Source organism: Saimiri boliviensis, chromosome 10 (assembly GCF_048565385.1).
Source record: "Saimiri boliviensis isolate mSaiBol1 chromosome 10, mSaiBol1.pri, whole genome shotgun sequence".
Taxonomy (NCBI): Eukaryota; Metazoa; Chordata; class Mammalia; order Primates; family Cebidae; genus Saimiri; species Saimiri boliviensis.
Window position 1 is genome coordinate 48,005,018 of NC_133458.1, and position 21,857 is coordinate 48,026,874.

Genomic DNA, 21,857 nt, shown 5'->3' on the forward strand with positions numbered 1-21,857 from the left:
TGTCGGGCACCAAGCAAACTGCTAGCTCCAAGTTCATTCAGTGTCAGCGTTAGATGAATTCACAGTCCTTGTGATGACATATCATTCTGGAACTTTATATTTTATTTTATATTTTATTTTATTTTATTTTATTTTTTGAGACGGAATCTTGCTCTGTTGCCAGGCTGGAGTGCAATGGCGCAATCTCTGCTCACTGCAACCTCCGCCTCCCGGGTTCAAGCAACTCTTCCACCTCAGCCTCCCAAGTAGCTGGGACCACAGGCACGCACCACCATGCCCAGCTAATTTTTCATTTTTAGCAGAGAGGAGGTTTCACCATGTTGGCCAGGATGGTCTCGATCTCTCAACCTCGTGATCCGCCCACTTTGGCCTCCCAAAGTTCTGGGATTACAGGCCTCTGAAACATTTTCAAGGTGAGAAAAAGTACCAAATGAAAATCATTGCGGAACAAGAAATGAGAGCAATGATGTTCATCTGTTTCCAAGGTTAGAGAACTTTTGCGGTGACCAACAAATGTAGACAAACCTTTGGAAAACAATTGCCTTTAGTTCAGAAGGACATGTGATTTTTCTCTGTCTTTATATATATTATTTTTCATTCATGTTTTTAGGATATAAATAGTTATTAAGTTGTTTGAGCCTAACTACTTAATAAACAGATCCATTGGGTATTTCTTTTGCCTAGAGACTGTAAAAATATTACTAGACACTAATGGTACTGAGGCTAGAGAAAGTTCAAGAAATGCTATGAAATGAAACATAAACTATACCTTGCTATTATATATTGGCCCTTTTGCAAAATTCAAATGAAAGCCTTTTTATAAAGACTTATTCGGGTATTACAAAAAGTATTTAACCTCCAAATATAAAGAAATTATTGGTTTTTATCAATTTTTTATGGAACTAAACATTGGCAGCCATGGTGTAGGATTTTAAAAAGGTAAACACTAAGTCTTTAGTTTCAGAAGAATTAATTTCTTTCTACTACCTTCGATTTCATGTTTCTGTAATTTAAGGCAGTACAAACTTTTAGGCAAAGTGCCCAGTAATTAGTTGCCAAAGAATTTATTTGTATGGAAATCTCTCTTTAGCTCTTTTCACTGATGCTCAAAAGTGGTAACTTTAACCTCACTGATATCAGAAGAAACACCTGAGGCAGTGCCAATCAAGTCAGACTCTTTTACAAAATTGCAGGTGCACATTTTGTTTTTAATATTCAAACCAGCACCAGTTATTCAAATCAGCTTACTTTATGTAAATTAGTCCCTTCAAACAGTCTCCTTAATCTAGGCAGTTATTAAGTGAAAAGGGATTTACCTTAACTAATGTCTGCACAAAGAGGAAAAAATGCACCAGGGAAAATTCTTTCATAGCTTGGAAGTACTGGGCGTGCCCTTGTTTACTTAAAACTCCTCTGGCAAGAACAAGGAACAGAGTATAATTACTTTCTTGACTATCATTTTTACAGTTCCAATATGACCCTGCATTTAAGGAAAAGGGGAGAGGCATACAAAGACAGGGCCCTTTTGTCTCTACCAGTCTGGCTTAGTGATTAGGAAAAGGAGACATCAATTTTGCCATTAATTTCCCAAGGGACATATTTAAGGAAACGTGTACCATTATGCTTGGGAAATCCAGTACACTGCCTTTCCAACTGTCCTGTCCTGTTGCTCAAAATCAAAATGATTTTTATTAAAAAATAGACTTCTATTTAGAAGGAAATAGGATGTGTTGGAAAAAAAAGAAGGAAGGGAGGGAGGGGAAAAGGAAGGAAGGGAGAAAGGAAGGAAGGAGGGAAGGAAAGAAGGGAGAGAGGGGAAAGAGAAAGAAAAGAAAAAGAATGAAAGAACAAAAGAGCAAAAGAATGAAAGAACATAAAGAAAGAAATCATGAAAGAAAAAGAAAGAAAGAGAGAAAGAAGACTTCCAGGACAGATTTTTTTGTTGTATTAAACTACAATGTACTAAAAAAAATCAGACGTTTTATAAATCAGATTTATAATCTTGAGATGTGAATCAAACGTAAGTTTTAAAGTATCAAACTAAAGTTGAACTAGGAGATAAAGGTGAGTTTTAGTGTCTTTATTTTTTTAATTTTTCAATTGCTATTTATCATTGTTAAAGAATAGCTTGAGAGAAACCCACTAAAGTTTGGAGCCAAGTCCACAGTTATTAGTTACATTGTTTTGTTTTAGTTTCAATCTTTTGTAACTAAAGGAATGTTTGTTAAGTGTAAATTAGCATCATAAATTACTTTGTTTTAGTTATATTCTTTTGTTTATGTTCAGAAATTGCACTTGTTAATGTAATGCTGATAAGCCAAAACTTTGTCACTTGGAAAGCTGGGAAATTTCTTTTCACAGTGTCTTTTTGAAGGTAGCAGCTCAATAGAAAGTGACACTTAATTTGGCAGATCCTGGTCTTAGGAACCCAAGAGAATAAAACTGTCCTGGTAACATAGGTATACGATGGAGGTTGAATCAGCATGGAATTCACTTTGTCAAAGTGTCATAAGCAACCTAAGTTGGGGGCAAGAGTGAGGTTGGTACAAGAGGGATTTTGAGGGAAACCATGGAATTTATGTTTTTATAATTTGCTGTATTTATCTAAGACTTCCATTCTGTCAAGTGGTATTTTTTGTACTTAATATATATGACACCTTCATTTCAGATCCTAAATAATCTGTATAGAATAAATTCCAAAGGTTAAGAGTCACTCTCAAAAGTTAGAAACAAAATCAGAAAAGTCATCCTCTGAAACTGAAGTTAATTAACAGAGGATGTGATTAGCCTTCTGCAAAAGTGACCCACAACAGCCCCTTTGAACAGTACTGCAGGAGACTGGTGTGTCCCCAACTCTCTTCAAAGAATTAAGCAACTACAGCCTGAGCTTTGACTTTGAATAACCTGGAAGACCACATTTTGCTCATAAATGCTAACAAAATGACGTGCAATCTGCAAGAAGTTTAGAAAACAGAGTTGGAAAATAACCATTTGTTAAGAGTTTATCCAGAGACCTGGAATCTCCATGATAAAGGTATAATTCTACACGGTAAAGGTATAATTCTTTAATTTCTGCTGTAACCCAAAAGAAATATTCTTCAAGCCTACTCAGTTTATTTTATCATGATTTCATATATTCATGTTTGCCTCACAATTTCTTGGTTAGCAACCTGGATTCCAGGGAAGCTTGATAATGGGAAGAGCTACATGAGATAAGGTTTTCTTGTGACAAGAAAAGTAAATCCCCACTGAATATTAATGTTGGCACCTGTTTATACATCAGTCCATGTTCCTTGTTAGTCTGAAGTCAATCCCCAGAAGCTCATCATTCCTAAGGGAACTGATAGCAGTAAGTGTCTTGAAACTGGATTCTGAACCTATAGAGATTTCATCGGTCTGCAAAAGAACTCAGCATAAACAAATGTCGAAACGGTAAAAAGTAACACACAGAATACACCATGATGTATTTCTGCAAACCCCTGGAACGTACAGCACCAGGAGTGAGCCCTAATGTAAACTAGGGACCCTGAATGATAATGATGTGTCAATCAATGTAGATTTCTGGTTTTAACCAATGTACCACTGTGGTGGGGGATGTTGACAATCGGAGAGCTGAGCATGTTGGGGTATATGACAACTCTCTGTACAGTACTTTTTATTCAATTATGCTGTGAACCTAAAACTGTCCTGGAAATATGAAATCAATTTTCTGTAGGGGTTCAGTACCACTTTATTAGTGACTTTTAGCCACCGCAGAAAGACCAACCTAGAGGGTTCCTGGGTTGGGCACTGATGAAGAGACAAGTCTGGCCTGTAATTTGTAACAGAGTTTGATGCCATTTTTGATGTTTGACTGTTGACAGCTTTCAAGTATCATCACTTCTCCACTGCCCCATCAGGGCAAGCTAATAAGAAAGCCCAAATGTTCCCTCCTTTGACACCACAGCAACTTGGAGTTCAAAGCACACACTTTGGCATGAAAGAGAACCGAGTTAAAATCCTGACACTGCTCCTCCTTGGGTGACAACAGGTAGTCCATTTATTCTCTCTGAGTCTCAGCTTCTTTATCTGTAAAATGGAGGTAATAAATATGTACCTTCAGTGCTGTGAGAATTAAATGAAGTAACATACAAAAAGCATATGACAAGGTTCCTGACACATAGTAAGACTTAATACAATAATTGCTATACTCTGCCCAAAGTGAATCCTGTGATATTGCACCTGATTTAGAACTATTCTTCATGCCCAAAAGAATGTCTCTTCTCTTACTTCTCAGAGGGGCTAAGGGACACAGAAATAAGAGTAAGAGATGGCAGACTGCAATACCAGGCCCTTGGATTTTTAAAAAGCATTTCCAAGTAATAAGTTGTTAGGGTCAAAAATTTTGTAAAACATATTGGCTTCATCAAGCTTTCTTATTAATACAATTGATATAAATTTCATTAATTTGAATCTAAACATTAATCATTGTGTAGACCAGAAGACCATGAATTTTCTGCAACTAATAATAAATGTCACAATATCAGAAAGTGGTTATTGCAGCAAATCCCAAATGAGGACACAGAACAACAATGGAACACAAAAAAGAAGGTCAATCACAATTTGGATAAGGAAAGGAAAATTTAACAGAGATAACACTTAGAAGCAAATCTAGCTAAGGTGTTTGTGAATTCATTAATGCAGAACAATGGAAATTAATATCAGCTTACATCAAGCCATTGTACTAAATAATACAAGTAAATTAAACATTATATTAATTGTAAGGTGTTGTTGAGGACATCAATCACTACCTCAAAAATGGTCCTGTTGTCACAGAATCAGAAATAGTTGTGCTTTTCCTAAACATCCGTTTGTGGGTGCCTTAAGGACCCTATGAATAAAACGTTTGTGTTTTCTTCTTCATGGAGGCTGCTGGAGAAATCTTGTTGACTACCTCTTGCAAGAATCTAAGATATCATAATTAGCATTTGTATATTCTGGAATTCCTCTACTACTGTACATATTCCCTTTGTCCAAATTCTCTCAATTATTTTTAACCTATTACAATATGATGTCATGTATATATTTATGCAAACCATCTTTTAATAATAATATGAGGTAAAAACAAATTTCTGAATGTAATAAGCAAGAAAGGTTTAGTAGAATATGACCGAAAAAATGAAATGGGTGCTATGCGGATGGCTTTCGTTAACATCACTTTGAGGCTTGTTCGGGCTTGTTCGCTTTTTTTCTTTCTACTGCTGGTCTTGTGTCTTATCTCACCTATACCACAATTCAGGACACATAGCACATTATTACGTAGTATGACTCTTGTATTTGTTAAGGAAAAGAGAAGGCCAGAGAAGCAAGAAGGAAAGTAAAGTCCTGGGTCCCAGCATTTCTGCCATTGTATCAGAACGATGCATACTTAGGCCACGGCCCTGCTGGGCCCACAGTCAGGGTTTGCATTCCCATGGGCCTTCAACATGTCACTCTGCCTTCTTTATTGAGCCAACTGAGAAGATAGCATTGTCATTGGGGAGTACACAGGCGGCTTGCCCCAGCTAGTCTCTCTCGGGGAGCCAGCCCTTACAGTGATTGTCTGGAAACACCAACTGCCTAGCTTCTAGAGACTTTGGAGCGCGTGGGTTGTTGCCAGCCACCTGCTGGAGAGAAGTGCCTGGTCCCATGGAAAGTTGTGTTTGCTGCGGCCTCACTCCCATCCTGCACTGGGAAAAGCGTTCTTCCAGGACTTGGCGCGCTTGTTTCCCAGGCCATCCTGGATGAGAAACCAACCCTGACAGCGCCTTGGAGGGTCACTTGCAGTCACTTCTGCTTGTTGCCCCCAGTCATCTGTGAGTAAATGTTTAACCACAGGTCTCCAGTGGAGAGAATGGGAAAGCTCAGGTTTGTAGTGTTTGCCGGTTTCCATCCTATTTCAAGCTACTAAGGTAACATCACTGCACGCATATTTGGAAAGAGCTATGCAGCCTCTCACCATTAGGTTTATTCCCTTTGAGCAGACACAGCAGATGTAAACAACTCCAAGATTATTGTTAATCATGAAATGGAGAGCAGTAATTAGAAAATATGTTCTGAGTAATAATCTGTGTATTAAATTTAATTTTTAATTGGAAGTTTATATTATTTAGTTTCTAATAAGAGTTGTGCTTAATATTAGGCTCACAAAATTCATGAAAATATAACAATTGGCTCTCACAAGCCAGTGCAAACTGGTTCCAACAGAAAGCATTTTGGTTTGTTGTTGTTGTCCTTGTTTAAGCTTTGCTGAGATGTAATCGATATACAAAAATTGCACCTATTTACTGTATACAGTGTAATTAGTTTGGACATATACCTATACATGTGGTGTCATCACATAATCAAGGTAATAAACATACATGTGTCACCTCCAAAAATGTATTGTGTTTGTGTGTGTGTGTGTGTGCGTGTGTTGGTAAAACTTAACATGAGATCAACTGTCTTAGCATATTTTGAAGTGCACAATACTGTATTGTTCATTGCCTGTACCACGCCGTACAGCAGATCTCTGCAACTTAATCATCCTGCATAACTGAAACTCACCACACCTTGTTTCATGAGGCTTCCCTAAAATTCCATGGAGAGTTTGGTGCCTCTTGGCAATTTTTTGAACTCTTTTTTGTTTGTTTATTTTTTACAGGGATTCAGAACAGAAGGAAGACATCAATACCAGATTGCAAAGAATGGCATGCATTATCTTTATTGCTGACGACGTTTAACATAGAAAAGCTGGGAGAGTTCCACAGATTTTCAAAGTGAAGCAACTGAAATATAAATGTGAGATGATCCTATGTCACTATCTTTAAAAAGCCTGGAAAGAAACAGCTTCAGAAGTTGAAGAAAAATGACAATGCTTTTTTTTTATTCCCTAAAATACACATTTCAGTATTTGTTTATTACTTCTGCAGTCAATAATAAGAACTATTTTGGGCCTCATAGTCTAGCAAGAATTCTTCATTAATTCACAATAAGAAGTCATTGAATGAGTGCTTTTGTTGAAGTGAGCAGCTAATATTTTAATAGCATTTTGTAGTCTACATATACTCTCCTATTTACTCCTCGCTGAAAACCTGAGAAGGTAGTCTTATTTTCATCTGTATTGTGTCCATTAAGAAATAGAGGCATCTTCAGTGATTTGCCCAAGGCCACACAATACAGGCAGTAGAAAAGATAAATCTCTTCTCCTCTTTTTCGCCTTTCTTCTTTCATTTATTTCTTTACAAAGATTTAGGGGGTAGTGTATTAGTCTGTTAGGGCTGCCATAACTAAACACCATGGACTGGGTGACTTAAACAACATAAATTTATTTTCTCACAGCTGTGAAGCCAGGAAGAAGTCCATGATCAAGATGCCTTGGAGCTGGTTTCTCTTGAGGCTTCGCTTCCTGGCTTATAGACACTGCCTTATTGCTGTATCCTCACATGGCTGTTCCTTTGTACATGTGTGGAGAGAGAGAGAGAGAGAGAGAGAGAGAGAGAGAGAGATCTGATCTCTCTTCTGCTTCTCATAAGGACACAAGTCCTATCAGATTAGGGCCCCACACTTATGACTTCACTTGATTTTAGTTAACTCCCTAAAGGCCCTATCTCCAAATAGGGTCACATTGGAGGTTAGGGCTTCAAAACATGATTTTTATGGGGACACAATTCAGTCTGTAACATGTAGCTATTACACGGCAGGCACTAAATTAAAACTGGAAATGCCGTAACAAACAATAAACACCTGGTCCCTGATTTCATGGCGTTTACAATGCAGAACAGACACTGAATGCATCCACATTTTCTCACAGACAGCATTATCTATAGAAGAGACAATGGTCACCCCAGTCTTCTTCATACTGTGGTTTTTCCCTCCAAAAAAATTCTTTTTGTATACCTCTAAAGGATAAACTTCAGACCACTTTGTGTCTCATTCATCTGTCTATAAATTTGTGGAAGCTTAGTTAATAAAATTTGCTTGGAAATTAAAGGAAACAGGAAGAGGGAGTGGGGTCCTCCCTGAAGACAGAAGAAGCATTAAGCCAAGGCTTGTCAACAGGAATGCTGTGTTGCCATGATGAAAGACAGGAATGTTTTTGTGAATTCTGTGCAGGCAGGTGCTTTGCCTCTTTATCCTATGTAGACCAGTGAAGAGTAGAAAACCTTTCTCTTTCATGAGTGCCAAAAATCAACAGGTACCATTTCTAAGTAGTTTCTGCTATTAAGTCCTTGCTGTTAAGCTGAAGCAAATTCGTGAGTGATTCAGAATTTTTTTTAAAGAACAGAAAGAACTGTACTCAACAGCATCACAGCCCTTTGAGTCCATAATTCTGCATCATCTTCCTACACTGCAAATGGCAGTTCAAAAAAAAAAAATGAAAGAAAAGAAGAAACATTCTAAGACCTTCTGTTTAATGATATGCAAATGAAACAGCTCCTAGGTCACCAAGCACCATGGATTCTTATGGATTCTCATTCTGCAGTGTTTTCTGAATCCATTCTCTGCTTCCCAGCTGGTGAAAGTTTATATTGAATCAGATATAATACTGGCATGAGTGAAACAAATCTGGCTTTGGCTTCTGTCTCTAGTCTCATGGTTACTAGTTTTATGAGCTTGAACAAAACACCTCATCTGAAGGAGCCTTGGTTTCCTCACGTTAAAAATTATAATAATAATAGTGCTACACTAGGCTCTATCAAGGAAGAAACAGACATTTCTAGCTATCTCAGGATATTATCAAGACATTATGTATGATATAAAAATATTCTGCACAGCAAAGGAAAGAACTGTGGGCAGAGACAACCTATGGATTGAAGAAAAAATATTTACAAGACAAACATTTGATAAGGGGTTAATATGCAAAATATATAAGGGGCCCAAAGAACTCAATAGGATAAAAACAAAACACCCAATTAAAAAACGGGCAAGGGACCAAAACAGACTTTCTCAAAGGAAGGCATACAAATGGCCAACAGGCATATGAAAAAAAGGTTCAACATTGCCAATTGATAGGGAAGTGCAAATTAAAACTACAATGAAATACGTCTCAAAATAGTCACCTGTCAGAATGACTATTATCCAAAAGACAAAAGATAACAAGCACTGGTGAGGATGTAAAGAAAAGTGAACCCTTGTACACTGCTGGCAGGAACGTAAATTAGTCCAGTCATTATGGAAAACAGTATGGAGGTTTCTCAAAAAAACAAAAATAGAATCACCATATGAGTCAGGCGTGCCACTTCCAGGATTTACCCAAAAGATTTGACATTAGTTTGTCGAAGAGATGTCTGCACTCCCACTTTCACTGCAGCACTATTCAAAAACAACCAAGTTATGGAATCAACCTAGATGACCATCAATGAGTGGGTGAATGAGTAAAGAAAATGTGGTATGCCTACACAATGGAATAGTATGTTTGGCCTTAAAAAAGAAAGAAATTCTGTCATTTCCAACAAAGTAGATGGAATTGGAGAGCATTGTGCTAAATGAAATAAGCCAAGCACAGAAAGACAAACACCTCATATTCTTACTTATAAGTGGAATAAAAATCTAACTCATAAAAACAGGGAGTAGAATGGTGGTTAGAGAGTCAAGGCCATGGGAGGCATGGGGAGATGATGGTCAAAGGGTACAAAATCTCGGACAGGAGGAATATGATTTATTTCAGTTCTATTGTACAGTGTGGTAAACATAATTATTAATAAACTATTGAGATTTCAAGATTGCTAAGAGAGTAGTTTTCCAAACTTCTCATCATAAAAAATATTAAGTATTTGTGGTGATGGATATGTTAAGTAGCTTGATTTAATTATTGCACACATTGTACTAAAAAATCATAACATCACTTGGACCCCATAAGTTTAACAATTATAAATTTACAATTTTTAAAATATAAATAAACAGGAAGAAAAGGAAACAGTCACCATGCAGATAACCAGGATGTCATCGGTCATGATTCAAAACAGGGTAGATGTGTCTCTGATGACCTCGCAAGACCAAAACTTGTCCATTTAAAGTTTGTTCCTCCCTACGCCAGCAGTTCTACCTAAATGGTCCCTTTCTCTCTCTCTCTGCTTTTCTGATAGCTGCTCCTTTCTATTCCACATCCGCTAACTTCCCTCTACTCTTAATGTTATGACGCCTGCTAACTTCCTTCTCCTGTTGCCTTCCTTCTACTGCCTTTTCTACGTGTATTTCTCTTCTGCTTTCACTCCCCACTATACCCTTTTTTGTGTGTTTCCTTTTTAAGCTCTCTGAGAGACAGAATTAGGTCTGATTATTACTCCAAATAGAACTCTGTCTTTGGGACAGAGCTTGGTGCTGTCCCTTTGACGCTGGCCTGTCTGTGGATGGCTGCCTTGGAGATTGATGTTGCTCCTCCTTATTACACTCAAGTGTGGCCAAAGTTCTGAGATCACACAGGATAAAACATGGTTACATCTGCACAGAGAGCTTACTAAAGAGAGCTGGTAACAGGCAGGTGCTCTGGGGTTTATCAGAAAGAGCTAGTATAAGTGAAGACTCACTTACATAACCTGCCCAGTACAGGTGTTTGTGAGAATAAGATAAGACTTATAGCAGCTTGTCTAGTGCCTGGCCTATAACAGATGCTCAGTAAATCTTAGCCCCTCTCCTTTGATCTCCATTGCCACTACACCAGTACGGCCTGTCTTCTCTTACAACTGCAATAGATTTCCACAAGTCTCCTTGCCTCCAAGGTCTTATTACTCAAATTCACCTCCCACAACTCTACTGTAGTTATTTGTAGGACCCAGGTAGAATTATTCATTTGTTTAGTATATTTAAGATAAATCACATCCCTGCTGTGTGCTAGACGCTGTCTTTGATAATGAGAATACAGAAATTTACAAGCTATGTATTCCACCCTCAAGAGGCTCAAAAAACAGTAGAGAAAACCAATCATCATAAATATATGCTATAAAAGGTTCATTAGAGAAGAAAAAGAAGAAGAAATACTTCCCTGGTTAGAAAATGAAGACGTTTCTAAAGAGAAGGTAGAAAGTAAGTCTGGAGGAATACAGCGGCTCAGAAAATGCTCAAGGTGGAGTTCATTTCACAAAGAGTATGGGACCATGAAGAATTTCAACTCCCATGCAAAGAATTCAAGTATTCTGAGTCAAAGAGGAGAACTACTTTTAGGGGATGTTAATGGTGGTAAATGTATTTAAAAAAATAAAAAGTATTTCTTAATCGATTGTTCCAAGAAATGCTGGATTAAATGAAGAAAACAATTAATGGGTTTCTTTACTATAGGATTTTTTTAAGCTTTTACTAGGCAAATGCGTATTGCGAATCTCCAAGAATATGATAAGGAGAATTTGATGTAGGACATTTTTCCAAACCTGTATGATGGGAGTTCTTTTTTTTTTTTTCTCATGAAACACTGCAGGACATGCTAACACATTCTAGGGTCTATTAAGTTGCTGTCTAAGAGGAGTCATTGAGGAGTTTCAGCAGAAGAGCGAGGTGAAAAAACTCTGCATGTGGATCTCAGTGTCCTATAGAATGATGTGCAAACTCTTTGTCCTGCCGTCCCATCTTGGCCCCATGCTGCCTTTTCATCTCCAGCTCCTGGTTCCTTCCCTCCATGGTTTTAAACCCGAGGCAAAGTGGACATTTTGGTTTTGCTTATCAGTGTTTTATACTCCCCTGCCTCTGAGCTGTTGCACAATCTCCTTTTGAAATTCTACTCACCTTTGAGGGTACATCTCAAAGACATCTCCATCTTCAGTAGAGTTTTCCTTGAGTCCTAACACAAGGTCAGCAGTAACTTTTCTGTGCCCTCTTTGTCTGTTGCTTTTCTTTCTAGTTAACTCCATTCCATTCCAGTTTGTCTAATAGATGGCGGTGTGCATGTGTAATGGGAACAAGTTGCAGGTGGAAACGCTGCTCACTACTTGCCAGAACCTCCAAGAACCAATTCTAATTTTTTCCTTCTATGTTCCTACTTCCTCTTTGTATTTTGAGACGAACCCTCCTCCCACCTATCCCTACTACACAAACATACCACTCACAGCAGAGGTTTCCAAATTTTCTCTCACTTCACACAAATGTGCAGAAGAAATTCCGCTTCTTTATTTTGTCTGTAAGCAATCTAATCTTTCTCATTAGCACCCACCTACTGAGCAGTGATAAAAACTGAGTTCATTTCTGTCTTGTAAAGTAATCTAATTCTCTCTCGAGAACTCAGTCTTTTTTTGGTTAGATGTTCTCTCTCTTTTCTTATGAAGCATGTTTTCTGCATCCTCCTGACAATAGGGAGAGGAGGGCTGGGATTGACATTTTTCATCCTTACACTTCTCTCTGGACTGGCAGTCATTGAAGTGCCATTGGGCCTGTTCCTGGGCATTGTACTGGCAACTGCTGTGAAACTTGGAAGCTGGTAGGATTCATGGCCTGTCCTTTTTCAGTTTCATAAGACCCTGCGGTCTGATTTAAGTCTGTCTTATGTCTCACCGAGGCAGTTGGTCTTGGCTTAGAGAGGTTATCCTGCCACTCTCAGCCACAAGGCCATCCTGCTCAGCCACAGCAGCACTCCGCATGCCAGAATCCCAGCTCATTTTCTCTTCCCCTTTCCCCTCCAGGGCCTGCAAGAAAATCTGGGACTCTGTCCAAGTGGGACTGGAAGGAAAGACAGAGGGGAGAGCCCACGCCAGTATAAGTCACAAGACAGTTAGTTGCTCAATAAAAATTTGAATGGAGAGCTCCAAGAGGAAAAAAATAATTTTTATAAATTTTATCAGTGCGAGGGCCGGGCGCGGTGGCTCATGCCTGTAATCCCAGCACTTTCGGAGGCTGAGGCAGGTGGATCACGAGGTCAAGAGATCGAGACCATCCTGGTCAACATGGTGAAACCCCGTCTCTACTAAAAACACAAAAAATTAGCCGGGCATGGTGGCTCGTGCCTGTAATACCAGCTACTCAGGAGGCTGAGGCAGGAGAATTGCCTGAACCCAGGAGGCGGAGGTTGCAGTGAGCCGAGATCGCGCCATTGCACTCCAGCCTGGGTAACAAGAGCAAAACTCCGTCTCAAAAAAAAAAAAAAAAAAAAAAAATTTATCAGTGCTTATAATCTTGTTTTCAAGAAGCAATGCTATAAATGATCATATAAGCTTTATACAAAGATTTTAATGTTTCTTATAACGATTTTAACACATTAAAAAAATTGATTTCTTCCTTTTTTTAGTTTACCATTACCATCCAAGAACATCATTTCGGCGGAAGGATCTCCTCTACCCTCACAAACTTTAAATCCTAAGAAAAATAATCATGGTACAGACACACAAATGAGGAACGAGCAAAAGCATCATTTCAGTAGACCGAGGACCCTGTTCTAGATATTGTAAATTTTAAGAAAAATAATCATAATAGAAGACATCTAAATGGAAAATAAGCAGACAAGAATTCTTGAACAAAATACTACCTTTTTTTTTTTTTTTTTTTTTTTGAGACAGAGTCTTGCTCTGTTGCCCAGACTGGAGTGGAGTGGGGCAATCTCGGCTCACTGCAAACTCCGCCTCCTGGGTTCAAGCGATTCACCTGCCTCAGCCTCCACATAGCTGGAATTACAGGAGCCCACCACCATGCCCTGCTAATTTTTGTATTTTTAGTAGAGATGGGGTTTTGCCATGTTGGCCAGGTTGGTCTTGAACTCCTGACCTCCAGTGATCCACCTACTTTGGCCTCCCAAAGTGCTAGGATTACACGTGTGAGCCACCATGACTTGCCAAAATGTTACCTTTAAATTGGAAAACAAACTGAGGACCTCACAGACAAATCAGTGGGCAGGCTGAGAGATAGAAAGTCTAAAAGTGAGACGATGGAAGAAAGGGCGTAAGACAGGTGGACTTTGGAATTTGTGAAATGAAGAATCAGAACATTTCTCTCATTAATTATGCTCCATAAAGGTAACAGTACAATGTTACTCAAATGAAAATAGTGTCTGTAAGGGTGACTATTTGTAATAAATGGATTCCAAATTGATAGAATCTGTTAAATAGTTTTCTAAAACATAGGTTCAGAATAAAAATAATTGAAGAATAAAGAATACTGAACCCTGATTAATAGGTTGATTGCATCTATTCTTATTCTTCTGTATTAGTTCACTGGTCAGAGATTGGCTTCCAGCTTCCTGTTAATTGTGACATTAGCAAAATGCCACACTTGCTATTTAAGGAGAGAGAGAAATCCAGACAGCTTTTAGCATATGAGTAATCAGCCATTTAGTGGGCAGTACTAAAGATTGGATGAGGGGAGGGGTGAATTAGGTATCCTTTTAGTAGTGGGTCAAAGGAAGGTGGAAGCTTTAGATACCATTTTCCTTCCTGGGAATATTCTGCAAGTCTTGATTTTTTTTAAAAAAAGAAGAATACTTTATATCAAATGCAAAGTCATGAGTTCACTGGTTTATTCCTTTTTATTTCTCTTTTTAAGTAAAGCTTTCCTGGAAGATTGCTGCAGTATGTAAGTGTGAAGCCAAGCATTGACTACTCTATCACACCAAATATCATCTCTTTTCCTCTGGAAGGTGTTGAAAGGTTCATTTAATCCAATGACCCAATTGGAACCTTTTATAATGCATTTTATATGACACACAATTTATCTAGGTTTTAAAAATGCATTGGAAGAATACCTTTGTACATTTCAATGACCCTGAGAGAGCCTCGGTTACTTTAGATTATATGGATACTGTGCTACAACCTGCCTGCCTAACTGTAAACTGTTATCTCCAATTAACTTCTGCCTATGATCTATTTAAACCCTGAGAGACTCGAGGAGAGGTAAGGGGTCAGAGGCAAAGGGTGAAACTGCCTTTGGAAAACTGTGACTGAGACAGTGAAATAGAGTCTAATTTCACTGACTCCATCTTGCTTCTAACCTCCAAGCTGTCCTTGTTCATTCCTGGGTGTAGGCTAAACTAACTTTGGGAGAAACTTAGTTTATTATAGTTTGAACAAAGACAGTAACAGCCCTTTCCCAAAGCAGACCTCCTTCTTGCCTGGAAACTAGACTGCCTTTATAGGACTAAAAGTAGCCACAAGATTAGAAATTACGGTTTAGGAGTCATGCAGCTGGAGGCTACAAGATTCTGACCCTCCCTAAACTGCTCCTAAGATCAGTGCTTGGGATATTTTGCAGAACCTGCACTTGATGAATCAGCTGACAACACCCAGATCAATTAACGGGCTCATCTGATCTTGTGGCCTCTACCCAGGAACTGACTCAGCATAAGAAGATAACTCAGACTCCCTATGATTTCATCCCTGACCAATCAGTACTCCCAGCTCACTGGCTTCCCCCCACCCACCAAGTTATCCTTAAAAACTCTGTTCCCTGAATGCTCAGAGGGACTGATTTGAGTCATTATTAAAGTAGGGTCTCCCACACAGCCGGCTCTGCATGAATTACTCTTTCTCTGTTGCAATTCCCCTGTCTTGATGAATCCACTCTGTCTAGGCAGTGGTTAAGGTGAATGGGCCATTACAAATTTGGGGGCTCATCCTGGATCACCCCCGTGGCTACCTATCCATGGTTCAGAGATCCCTGACTCCAGCGATGGATCCAGAAGCCAGCCCAAGTGGCTCCCTAGTTCTCTTGGACTGGGGGACTGACTCTGGTTCTCTCTCTACTGGCAGGACACCACCGACCCAATGTGCATAGATTTAATTGTAATGAAGAAATAGTCCTGGGGAGACATCCCTTAACTGCAGCCTTATCACAGGTGTCTGTCTGTAGCCCTGTTGTGGGATGTCCGAATTGGTGAGTATCCTAGGTACTGCCAATGCCTGCTTCCTTTTCCTGCCTGGTTCTGTAGCCCTGTGGAGGGGTATCTGTATCCCCATTGTAGGGTGTCTATTTGTATCTCCACCATGGGATATCTGTGTCTATAGCCTCATTGCAGGGTATTTGTTCAGCTCCTGGGAGGTCTTGGTTGGTTCTTTCAAACTAATAGGAAGAGTCCTGGTTTGGGAGCCTTATCAATCAGGAAGATTTCGAGGAGGTTTCTTAGACAAAGTATAGGAGGATAGTTTGGAAGGGATACTCTTGGAGTTCTTGGTTAAGGGATCTGATTTGGAAGGTCTTCTGTCTGATTCATCTTAGTGTGTGTTTGTATATGTAGAAAAAATCTCAGAGGGGTTGTTGACGGAAGTCCAGCAGGCCTAACTCAGAGAACCCTCCTGAGGTTCTGATCACATTCGATGAGCCCTAAAGAAGGCTCAACAGGCCTGTCTCTCGGGATGGCTATCTGCTCTTCCCCTTGCCCACAGACCCCATTGTGAATTACCATTCAGAGGTCATCTGTACCAACCTGGAGTGGATCAAAGACAACAGGGACCAATGGGAAAAAGTTTGAGCTTCACCAGTCTGATATTGTGTGCTAAACAAGGTGATTGATGTTTGTTTTGTTATGTATATTTTGCTGGGTTGGAAAATGTTAATTCGGTTCCCCGTGCAGCCCGTTGGGCAGCATCTTACATAAGCACCTTGTCTATGGTTCCATAGTGGCTTGAACCCCACAGCTACAGCACAAGCAAGCAAGGTCATCAGAAGTCACTCTGTTCTTCTGGAAGCTGCAGAGAAAGGAAGTCAAGAAACCTGGGGTGCCAGCATAAAGGGTAAGAAACTCTCACCAGCCAAGTTTCTGGTCTCTCCCTCTTTCTCTTTCTCTGTCTGGGTAAAAGAATAAACTATTGGTCTCCCCTGCAAAGGTTTAATTAATAGAAAAAAAGGATTTATGAGACTAGTCTTAGGCTGCAGCAAATCTGGTGTACTTTGTGCTAAGAATTTGTCTTTCTGTGTTCTATAATGCAAAAAGGGGTATCACAGGATAGAACGTGGGTTTAGGACCCCCTGTAAGCCAGCTTTTCAAGCCAGCTTGGCAAACTGGTCAGTTATAAACTTTGCTACGGATCTCTGAAAGCAATACTGTGTGAAATTGCTCTGTCTTGTTTTGTGTCCTTAAGAGCTTAACCTTACGACCATGTGGGGATACTTTCTTTTGGTTTCCACCATCCAGAGGACAGGAATTTGGGGGTTTATGTCATAGTCCTACAGATTTTTCTCGAACAGTTAAAAGTCTTGCAAGCTTGAAATTGACTTCTCTAGACTCCTTCTGGGAAAAGCAATAGAAACTGCCCAATGCTGTATGGCTCAGTAGCTAAGACTTTATCTTTTGACAGTGGTAGCCTGGGTTCAATAGTTGGCTTCTGGAATGATTCCTTTCTGGTTTGTTATTTGTGTAACTTTGCCATTTATTGAGGTTTTTTTCTCCCATAGTTAGCGTCTGATTTCTTCTCTTAAATTTTCCTTTCTCTGACCTTATGGAGATTCTAAATCTTGTAAAAAAGAGACCGCTTACTATGTCTTTGAAGCATTAAGAGGTTACCTCTGGTAAAGTTCAGAAGCTAGAAATATTGGCCACTTGACATGGCCAAAGTCAGGTAATAAGACATCTGAAAGATTTTTTTTTTTTTTTTTTTTTGAGACGGAGTCTCATTCTGTCACCAGGCTGGTGCAATCTCGGGTCACTGCAACCCCCACCTCCCTGGTTCAAGTGATTCTCCTGCCTCAGCCTCCCATGTAGCTGGAACTACAGTATCTGCCACCATGCCCAACTAATTTTTGTATTTTTAGTAGAGACGAGGTTTCACCATGTTGGCCAGGATGGTCTCAATCTCTTGACCTCATGATCTGCCCACCTCGGCCTCCCAAAGTGCTGGGATTACAGGCCTGATCCACTGCGCCCAGCTAGACTTCTTTTTTAAAGAGCACTATGGTTAAAAGTCAGCTTAGTTAAAAGTGGTTAAACAAGCTATAGATATAATTTTAAAGTCTTTCTATTTTTCCTTTCTTGGAACTTGTTTTTCTGCAAAAAGGTTTTTTCCTCTCAGTCACTGAATTACTTTTCTCCTTTTTTTTTTTTTTTTTTTTTTTTTTTTTTTTTTTTTGCCGTGCCACTCTTCATGCACATGAGAGGCCCTAGACAACTTCTGGTAGTCTGGGATTCATTGGGAAAAACAGAGGAGGTGCCAAAGACCCCGTTTTGGAAGGAAAAAAAAAAAACAGACCTCTCTTTTTCTCATGAAACCACAGGAATTAAAAGTGGATAGATCCCTCTCAAAATCAAAGGCCCTATTCGGTTCTGCATTGTGTTATCTTATGCTTTTTGAGTTTGCAGGTATCAGAAATTGTTTTGCATTATGAGAGAGCTTTAGTGTATAATAACTAGGTAGAAAATATACTTTAAGGGATGGCTAATGGTTATTACAGAGGGATACTGGACTCTTTGCACAATTGGATCAGAGAAGCATGCTCTTGGCTACCTGAAATAAAAGGAAGCATCCCCACCCTCCCACTGGAAGTTGAGGCTCCCATGAGAGAAGACTGATTACAAAACGGGCTGACTAGCTTTGGGTTGCCTTGCGATGAAATGCAGAGTAGAAGCAATGCACTGTCTTCTCCCATAGTATTTCTCTCCTTTTGGGGAGCCAGGACCCAGTATGAAATGGCACCCTAAATTTTGGGGATTCGTCTTTGCCTTCAGCTGCTTATTTGCTGTTTATTTGACCCTAGGAATGCGTGATTTCCTGGCCCTATTCCCCCCAAGGACTCCACCCTGAAGTCAGTAATCCAATTAAGAAACTGGCAAATGAAGAATTTTACAAGTGCTGAATCTTCCGTCTGTGTATTGATATGTGTTGTATGTTTATATATAAAAGAGCTCTGGTTAATTGGCTTAGAAGAATAAGCGGGATCAAAGGACAAGGAGGCCAACCAAAGCCGCAAAAAGCAGGGTGATCTTGCCTTTTTTCAGCCTCCACTGCACCTGGGTGGGCAGGAGCTGGCAGGTTGAACCAAAAATAGAAATATTTCAGGTTAGCAAAGCAACACAGAGAAGAGCCTGGGCAGTGCTTCCCAGACTTGGCAAACACTGGCTCCATGTCACCACCAGGATTCAGAGTCAGAAGATCCAAACCACAGAGGGCCATCCCTTTGTGCAAATGAGGACAGAGACAGAATGAAATCCTAAAGTCAGTACAAGGGTCTACACATCGATTGAAGGAAGGCAGTATCAAAAAGGTAATGAACAGTTGATCCCACAGTAAGAGAATCAAGGTCAGCTACAAGTAATGCCAAAGAAACAGTAGCAGACAAGATGTCACCTCCCAGAATGAGCTGAGTCCACAGTACTTGTAGATCAGCAGCACCCTTTTACAAAAGGGAAGCGAACTTCCCTTAGTTTACCTACGAAGACGTTATTTCTTCTTTCTTAAGACAACCACATTTTAGTAATGATGGGGACATTTGAAACACTAAATTCCACAACAATTTCATTGGCACCTGCAGCCCCGAATTACCCTTCTGGAAAAATCACATCAGCGGCCACTGAATGCTTGTTCTGAATTTGCAAATACCACTTAGAAGTGTGGGACAATGGTCTGCTGCCCTCCACTAAGTCATGCCATGATGCCCCATGGCCCTCTGTGTCCTGGCCTCCTGCTTACAACAGACATGGAGAAGATACCCAGCAATTTCAGGTCACAGTTCCTCAGCACCGAGTTAATGATCTGGTTGAGGCTGAGACCCCTACTGTACATTGGAATCACCTGGGGACCTCCTGCAGAACAGTCGGCATGTAGGGTACAGCCTGGTTATGGATGTATTTTAGAAACTCCCCAGAAGAGTCTAATATCCAGCCAGGGTTGTAAATGACTGTCCAACTGAAGGCATTACACATCAGCAGCAAATAAATGCAAGGCCGCAGAGAACACGGCACAGTGCACCACAGATCAACATCACCGCCATCGCAAGTCAGCCACAAGAAAGCACGCACAGAGGCATTTGGTTCTTTGTTTAACAAAATGGAAAACCTGAAAAGCCAAAAATAAACTTCAGTTTACAGTCGATTGGAAAATAACTGGGTTAAGTCAGTTGGCTTCAGCCTGATGACAGTTCTCCATGAATGGCATTGCTCGGGGACCATCAGTCAATTGCTTGGCATAGAGGCAAGCTTATGCTGTGGTAACAAACAATCCCAAAATTCCTCAGTGGCTTAAAGCAACAAGTCACTTCCCAGTAATGCATCACATCTGTTACGGTTCAACCGAGAGCTTTGCTTCCTCATCCTTAGTTCAGGACCCATTTCCCAGGAATGACCCAGATAACAGAGCAGCCATTATCTGGGACATTCCTGGGAAAGAGAGCGTAGTGTGCCACATGAACATTTTTTAAGCTTCTGCTGAGATATACCACACCTCACTTCTCTTATTTCCTTAATCAAAGCAAGTCACGTGGTCACACCTAAATGAGTCTTACTGTGTACCAAAACAACAAGCCGGAAAGACTTGGTGAACAGAAAAACTGACTACTTAATGCACTCGAGAGATATGGACAAAGCAAAGCAATGCAGACAAACCCTTCTCTATTACGTAATTTTTGTATTTCCTAATGATAGCTGAAATGTATTCAGCATTTATTATGTGCAATGGACTGCGATAAGGACAGACTAGTACTATTTAAGATTCACAACAACTCTATAGTAGATACTCTTATCGTGACCACTTTACAAATGAGTAAACTAAGACTAAAAAGAAGTAATTTTCCCAAGCTCACATAGCTCAGAGCAAGCTGTTGAGTTGGGGTTTCATAGCTCCAGAGCTAGCCTACTGACAGAGCAGCCAGTTTGCTCAAAACTAAGAGGTTTCCTGAGGGATTTTCAATGCCAAATCCAAGACCATCCTGAGCATTATGGGTGTTAATCATATTACTGGCTTATTGATCAGATTTGAAGTGAATGACAGTACTACTGTTTTCCACATCAGGGAAGAGCTCTGAAATCTGCTAATCTCTATACATAATCACAACACAGCGTAATTCATGATCTCCAGGAAAATCATTCCAAGTTTCACGTTTTTATTTTGATTTGTGTCTGTTTGTTGGGTTGTTGTAGTGGGGATGATAGTATTAACATATCAGCATCCTATCATGGATATGCCTAAGAATCTCCCACCAAGATATCCTCAGTGGCATGTATTCATTTAACCCAGGCTTCTACGGACAACATAGACTTGCAGACCAACAATATTGTGGCCTTGGGGCTTATCACAATGTGACTGATTCTGTCCAGATTTCACCATCCTGTCCTCTGCTTCCCTGGAAGTTCCAACTGACTCACATCCTTCCTTAACAATCATTTCCACTTTTGTGCAGCCACTGTCATTGCTGTCAATTCTCCTACAGCTGCCAGAATTGAAGCCTAATGACACAATTCTGTTTATTGACCAGTCCCTACATATCAAGCAACAGGTTGGGTCCATGACATATTGTTTCATGTCATCGTTGACTAATCAAGTTGGGTTATTAACCTTCTGACATACTCAAATAGTTCACTCTACTTTTTGACAAGAGCTTCTCTTCCTTTCCAGACCTAGTGATTGCCTGTTTTCTTTTTTTTTTTTTTTTTTTTTTTTTGAGACGGAGTTTCGCTCTTGTTACCCAGGCTGGAGTGCAATGGCGCGATCTCGGCTCACCGCAACCTCCACCTCCTGGGTTCAGGCAATTCTCCTGCCTCAGCCTCCTGAGTAGCTGGGATTACAGGCACCCGACACCATGCCCAGCTAATTTTTAGTATTTTTAGTAGAGACGGGGTTTCACCATGTTGACCAGGATGGTCTCGATCTCTTGACCTCGTGTTCCACCCACCTCGGCCTCCCAAAGTGCTGGGATTACAGGCTTGAGCCACCGGGCCCGGCCGTGATTGCCTGTTTTCTTGCCTTATATCTCATGTATCCACCATGAGAATAAGGCTATGTTTTAAGCCGTCATTCTATCCTCAG

At 40.1% G+C, this 21,857-nt stretch overlaps 1 long non-coding RNA gene across 1 annotated transcript in view; it reads right to left on the reverse strand.

Annotated features, from left to right (window-relative positions):
* Positions 1 to 3,712: 3,712 nt before the first annotated feature.
* Positions 3,713 to 21,857, reverse strand: part of LOC141580174 (uncharacterized) — a 42,047-nt gene continuing 23,902 nt past the window's right edge. The window contains exon 4 of the long non-coding RNA XR_012512264.1: positions 3,713 to 4,068. This is a non-coding gene — a long non-coding RNA (uncharacterized LOC141580174). The remainder of the gene's footprint in view (positions 4,069 to 21,857) is intronic.